The following is a 7599-nucleotide window of genomic DNA, read 5'->3' as shown; positions in this document are numbered from 1 at the left end:
TCTACTAACAATCCTCAGTTATACTTCCTTATGACATTTAAAAACCTCTGGTAGGAGATGGTCAACTTTAGTAGATCCCACCAAATTTGCAGTGCTGTATTTGTGGGAGGCAGTATGAGGGGGTGGAAAGAGTTGGCATAGAGTCAGTCTGAGTTCTGAATCCCAATTGGCGGCCTACACTTGAGCAAGTCTCTTGACTTCTCTAGGCCTTCCTTATCTGTAAGATGAAGGGGATGAGTATCTTCCCAGGATTCCTCCAGACTAACTTTGGGGAAATTCATCACCAGAGGATCTGCCACCAAATGTAGAGGGTTTTTTTTTTCCTGCCACAGCTTATGAAAACTATTAAGGAACTTTAAGGGTTTATAATCTATAACTAGGAGTAATCAATGAAGAAGTTTCATATCATTGAAATATTGGAATAACTTAATGGCAACAATTAAACAAGATTTCAGTCTTGGATTGTGCCACTGTTGCATTCTTCACCTGTCTTCATTTGGAAGAACGGGATTTTGTACTCCATCAGTACCATGGCTGGAAGAATCTCTGTTCAAAAATTTACTAGTCTATGCTTAACATATTTGCTAACATCAAGATCGTGTTCAAGTCCCTACATAAGCCAGTTATACTTGCTCTATGGCCCTAATACTAAAAAAGCTGCTTTGGTTAGAAGGGAATATGGACGAGAGTAGATATATGTCATTACCAATAAATTGATAGTATTGGGCAAAACCACATGCCCTGCTACTGATGGTTTGGTTTTATTACTCTGGTAGGTGGAGGACAGTTCATACTTAGTCATTTAGAGCATGAGTTCATAGCTGGAAGGACCCTTAAGAGATTATTTTGTCCAGCCCCCTCATTTTTCCGGTAAGGAACCTGAGGCCCAGAGAGATTAGGGGACTTCCCCTGAGTGCCAGGATTCAAAGTAGTCTCCTGTGCCAAGCTGCCTTCCTCCTTTGTACTTTTCAGTTGGTTGGAGTCTCCTTGGGATTTCCCTTCAAGATTCTGGAATTGCCATTATAACACTCAAGGAAGCACCATCACAGAATTTTAGCTAAGAGTTAACAGCACTGATAACCTTTTATTAGCTCGGCAATTAATTTCCTTTGTTATTTTACTTTTAAACACATTTTCTGTCTTAGTATCCATTCTAAGGCAGAAGAGCAAGAGCTAGAGGATTGGTTAAGTGACATACCCAAAGTCATAGCAAGGAATCTGAAGTCAGATTTGAAACCAGGTCCTCCCCACTCCAGGCCTGGCTCTACCCATTGTGCCACCTAGCTGCCTCCTTTATTATTTTGTTTGTGAACAAATGTGTAAGATAGTTATGTAAGCAGCTTGTGTAGAGAACAACTCGCTATTCCTACAGTCTCATCTAGGTACAATCACATTCACAATTTTAATCAGAGATATCATCTTTAATGTCATAATAGGATTAGCCTCAGTTAAACTACTGGTACTTCACTGTAGGTTTCCAAGATGAGTCTTGGTCTATGTCCACTTTGACTGCGCCCTTGTTTTCTTAGACCAGGATTATCCTGACACTTCTTTCCAAGATCTTAATCACCAAATCTAACATCCTTTTCTCAATCCGAGTCACACCTGACTTTTCTATAGCTTTTGCTGCTATTCACACCCTCCTGAATAGTTAACTTTTGTGACATCTCTTGTCTAATTGCTTCTAGATTCCTTTCAAATACAAATTCTTACCTAAGTGTGGATAGACACGTGGCTGCTGACCTCTGCCCCTTTCTCTACATTCTCTTAACAATTTTATTCAGTTACTTTAGTAATTACTTGTATGCTTAGTATAGACTCCCCCAAATGTCCTGAATTCCCTTCTTACCATCCATATTTGCCTGCATCACCTCACAAGCAACTTAAACTCAGTATATACATAACCTTTCCTGTCCTTTTTCCCTCCCTTCAGTGCCCAAACCCATCCTGCCCTTTCCATCTTGACTATTCTGGTAATAACATCATCCAGTCAGGGTGGTTCCCATCAAGACTCAAACTCAGTGCCATACTCTTCACTGTACCCCACTTTCCAACTTGTCTGTTTGGTGAGGTACTCTTAAAGGCTACCTTCTACTGGAACAGACAACATAATGGCATTAATGCTAAGGTCTGCCATCTCCACTGCATCTTTTCCTCCTTTCTGTTCTACTGCCAAGTAGCCCTAGTTCAGGCCCTAGTCACCCCTTGCCTGGCTTTCTATAGTAAGTTCAACAGACATTTCTTACTTGTGTCTAAGATACTGTTCTTTTTTCAGGAGATAGAAAGATGAACATGAAATGGTTTCTGCCCTTGAATTCTAGCAGGGGAAAAAACCCAAGTATCAATAATATAAGTAATAATTAGGGAGAGGGCAGTTACCGTTTGGAAGATTAGGAAAGACTTTGCTGAAGATGGTGGCAAGTAAGTGACACCTTGAGGGTTTCTTAGATGATAAGGGAGCACATTTTAGATGGGAAACCACATGTACATAGATGGGAGTATTGCTTGGGGAATCAGTGGCTGATAGTTCAATTTGAACAGCACATAGAACAAATTAAGAGTAATGACATGAAATACAGCTGGAAAATTAGATGCAAGTCAGATTGAATTATTTTAAATGCCAAGCTCTAATATCCTCTTTTCTATAGACAAGGGAGAACCACTTGCAGTTTTTGAGTAGATGGATCAGATTATTTGCCTGAAGCATTGATATGTTACAATATTCCTCATGAGATAACGGTTCGTGCGATTGTTTGGGAATTATTCAGTAAACCTCTTCCTGTTGAGCAAGAACCACGGAGAAAGCTTGACACCTTCCTGCTGAGAGACCTAAGGAAGAAGCAGTCTGGTAGAATATTACAGCAACTAATGTTCAGGACTTTTAAGGGAGCACTACCCAAGGGGAGGTTTGGAAACAGCCAAGAAATAGGCAGTAGACAGGGAGGAAAGAGAAGAATAGAGGGGGGAAGAGAAGGAATTATGGTGGGAACAAACTCTTGGAAGAGACAGAAAGTAATGAGATTGAGTACAGCAATAGTAAAGGGGTCTTCCTGGCCAAGGACAAGCTCCACACCTTCCTCAGACACAAGTAAGGAAGATCCACAATGTGACTACAGCCTCATTTTCCTACTACCTGAAAATCTTGACTGCTAGTTGCTTTCTGAGCTTGCTCTGCCCACTCTCACCTCCATGCATTTTGCACAGTTCAGTTGCTCCACTCTCTTTTGGTACTTCCTCTTTCTTCTCTCCACTTATACAAATCTTTCTCATCCTTCAAGCCCAGCTCAGGCCCTGCTTCTTCCATGAAGCCTTTCCCAATGCTCTCTACCCTCATTCTCCAGCAAACAGGAATCTCTAACTTCTTAAATTTTCTGAAGACACTTCTTCTACCTCTCTTTTGTCTTTTTCACTGTGTAATAATAACAGCTAGCATTGATTTATAGTTTGAAAGCACTTTACAAATATTTTATCTTTTTTTATTATTCTACCTGGAGAGGGGGGTATTATTATCCCTATTTTCCATGAAGAAACTCAGGCAGACAGAGGTTAAGTCACATGTTCAGGGTCTCAACTGGTGAAGGGTCCAAAGCAAGACTTCAGACTCAAATCTTCCTGATTCCAGGTCCAGTACTTAATTCGCTGGACCATTCAGCTATTTTACATCATACAGATTTGTGTCTTTGTTAGATCTTCATCCCTCATTAGGCTGTAAGTTCTTTGAAGGCAGTAATTCTTTTTTAAACCTAAACCTTTACCTTCTTTGTATGAATTCTAATAAGATAAGAATCTTAATTCCAAGACAGAAGTGCAGTAAAGGCTAGGCAATTGGGGTTAAGTGACTTGCTCAGGGTCACCTAGCTAGGAAGTGACTGAGGCCAAATTTGAACCCAGGACTTCCCTTTTCCAGGCCTGAATATCCACTGAGCTAACTAGCTCCCCTAGGAATTTGTTTTTCATTTTTGTATGCCTAGTTCCTAGCATAGAGCCTTGCACGTAGTAAGCACTAATTAAATATTAGTTTAATGGAGTTAACTACGGGATATTATTCCAGCTAATCCTCACCGGTATATGAAGCTGGGGACTCCTGATTGTCTTATTACTGTGTGGAGAGAATGGCAACTCTCCCTAGAGACTGGCAAACTCCAAAGAGTGGGTAGGTAGCTACATAAAAGAATGAGTTTGGTAGGAAAGACAATGAATGAGAGTGAAAACAGTCAGCAGCTGCTAGTGTTTCTTTAAAGGACCCGTGCCAGCAACAAGAGCATGCCAGGTATGTGCACTGGGAATTCAGCCCAGAAAGATGACCTACTTTGAAATTCGATCTCTAGCCGAGGCTTATGGGGTTTCACTGTTTTGTTGGCTTCCTGACCCCCTTGCTAAGGCTGACAGTAAAAAATGGCTCTTTTGGCAGCCCCGAATGTGTATGAGTAGAGTGGAAGATTGTGATTGTGGCTTCAAGTAAATATGTATAAGGTGGGGGTGCACAGGGAAAGACGAGGAAATCCCCTGGTTTAGCTACTAAAGTGACATGTGTGATCTATTACTGCTGTGAAGAAGGGATGTTATCCGTTTACCTTGTGGCAGTCTTTTGCCCTAGCCTGCCTTTTGGGGGGACTTGGTTTCCTTTTTCCACCCTAGGATGCTAGATTTCATCTTTATATCCCCAGTCCCTGGCATAGGGCTTTGAAGTCCTGTGGGATGGTGGGGGGAAGGGGATTTTAGGTGAGCTCTTGTGTTTGTTTAAAGAAAGGCATCTCCTCCCTGGCATATTTGAAGGTTTTATACCTCAGATGACCTTCTTTCCCATGATATAGTCCATTTTTGTCATTTTAGAGCCCATGAAATCAGAACTTGTACAAGCTCCCTCATGACTTCATTCCCTGGCTCATGGTTTCGCTCCCCATGTTGTCCATGGAGACAAATTTTGGGTTTTTTTTTAACCCTCACCCCCTGTTTTTTAACCCTGAATTCTCCCACTCCTCTGTCTGTAACAGCTCTAAGAAAGACAAGTAAGAGCTAGACAATGGTGAGTTAAGGGACTCACTAGGGTCACACACCCAAGAAGTATCTGAGGTCAGATTTGAACCCCAGACCTCCCATCTCTAGACCTGGCTCTATCCACTGAGCCATCTAGCTGCCCCCAACATTAATGGCTCTTATCTTCAGAGTTTTCTTCACTTGAGCTCTTTTTTAGCCATCTACCAGCATGGCCACCTCTTGGATCTTGTTGCCCTGTTTGCTCACCTCCAAAATCTCATACCACAGTTCCTCTCCCTGAATTCTCCACTCCCTCCTTTCTACTTATCTAGATCTCCTGAAGAGCCTTCCTTTGACCCTGCCATCACATCCCATTCTTCTGGTGAGTGAGATGTGACCACGTGTTTGAAAATGCTCTGTCTGTGTTCAAATAATTATAACAACAACAAAAAAGCAGCAAAAGAGAAGCAGCTGGCTAGGTGGTTTCAGTGGAGAAAGTGATAGGTCTAGAGTCAGTAAGATGAGTTCAAATATAGCCTCAGGCACTGACTAGCTGTGGGACCCTGGGCAAGTCATTTAACTCCTATTTCCTCAGTTTCTTCATCTATAAAACAGGCATACAAGCACCTACTTCCCAGAGTTGTTGAAAAGATAAAATGAGAAACTATTTGTAAAGTACCTGATATATAGAAGATATTATATAAATGCTAGCTATCACTGTTATTGTTGTTTTGTCATTTTCTGTCATGTCTGACTTTTTGTGACTCCTTTTTCTTTGGGGGGGGAATTCTTTTTTTTTAATTAATTTATTTAGTCAATTTAGAACCTTATTCCTTGGTTACAATAATCACATTATTTCCCTCCCTCCCCTCCCCTCATCCTTCCCACAGCTGACACACAATTCCTTGATCAGAACCTATTTCCATGTTGTTGATGTTTACACTAGGATGTTCATTTGGAGTCTACATCCTGGGTGGGGGGATTCTTGACAAAGATACTAGAATGGTTTACCATTTCCTTCTCCAGCTCATTTTACAGCTGAGGAAACTGAGGCAGACAGGGCTAAGTGACTTCTCCAGGATCACACAACTAGTAAGGGTGCGAGGCCAGATTTGAATTCGGTTCTTCCTGACTCCAAGCCTGACACTCTGTCCACAAACTATTATTAGCTACTAACCACTGGCTATTATTACTATTAGCTATATCAGCAGACATCATCTTCATTCAGGCCTACTGAGGATAATCAGAGCATCAGATGGTCTGCTTTTTATAGGGGAGAAAACTGGGGTAGCAGAGGCGGAGATTTATCCTCCTACAGAGTCAGTGATCAAGCCAACCCTTGATATCAAGTTTATTTTTCCAGTTTAGAGTCAATTAATTGACTACCCCTCAAAGTGTATCTATTTGAGAAACAGGGCAAAGCCTTTGTAAACATCAAAAACATCTGTTTGGGTGCTGCTTTTTATTTGGCATGTATACTTAGTGGGAAATAGGAGATGGTGGCTTGGTTTGGGTAGCCTTTCTAACTCTGATGTTGACTCTGGAAGCAAAAATAATACTGATGATGATAAGGATAATAATAATAATACTGACATTTCCCCGGGTGTTTACAAAGTATTGCACATGTGGGGTGAGGCAAGTTTTAGCATCCTATCCACATTTCGTAGAAGAGGACTATGACTCACGATGATTCTTCGGATCCCAGAATTTAGAGCTGGAGGTCACGTAGAGCTCACTCTCTCCTTTTATAGATAAAGAACTGAGTCCCAGAGAAGTTAAATGACTTGCCCAATATCTCACAGGGACCTGAATGAGGAACTAGGACTTCTAGGGTTCTTTCTAAAGTATGCCACAGGGTCTAGGCATCGTGTTTTACAAAGTGGAAGTAGTAACAATGGAAAGAATTCTCGATTTAGAGCCAGAGTTCAAATCCTAACGTACTACTTGAATGACCTTGAATGGCTAATAAATCATACTTGTGTGACTACTTCTCTTGGCCTGGGTTTCCTCAAAAATGATGACTTTGGAATAGGCAATCTCTAACTTCCCAGCTAGCTCAAACTCTGATTGCAGCAGACATGTGGGGAAAATGAAGGGATCAGTCTAGAAGCATCATCTCTAAGATTCGTTCCAGTCCTAAATTCTATATTCCTATTATCTTCTGGCCACTAGAATCACTATTTGTCAGTGATGCTGACAATTCAACTGAGGTAGAATTTAAGTAAGTTTACTAGATTGCACGAGACAACACAGTCCCCCTCTACCCCCCCCCCCAATAATCTCATATTTTTGTAATGCATTAGCAAACATAATATTCTCTTTCCTCTATTATATTATCTCAGGAGAGGCATTCAGTCACCCTCATGGGGATACTGGGTAGACTAGACTACGTAAACAATGGTTTCTCAGTCCCCCTTCCCCCCCTCATAAACTATCAGTTAAAATGTATAGCTATATTCTGGAATAACCTTCCTATCATGGGAAGGCATTCCTACAAGCTTGGGCCAATTTTAATTCAAACTCCTATTAACCTCAGCGCTGAAAGCCATGAGATTCCTAATGGAGAGTAGGTGTGCTTCACTAGTTTCTAAATAAAGGGGCTACTTCTATTCCCTTCTAACC

Source organism: Monodelphis domestica, chromosome 4 (assembly GCF_027887165.1).
Source record: "Monodelphis domestica isolate mMonDom1 chromosome 4, mMonDom1.pri, whole genome shotgun sequence".
NCBI classification, from domain to species: domain Eukaryota; kingdom Metazoa; phylum Chordata; class Mammalia; order Didelphimorphia; family Didelphidae; genus Monodelphis; species Monodelphis domestica.
This window is presented reverse-complemented; position numbering follows the sequence as displayed.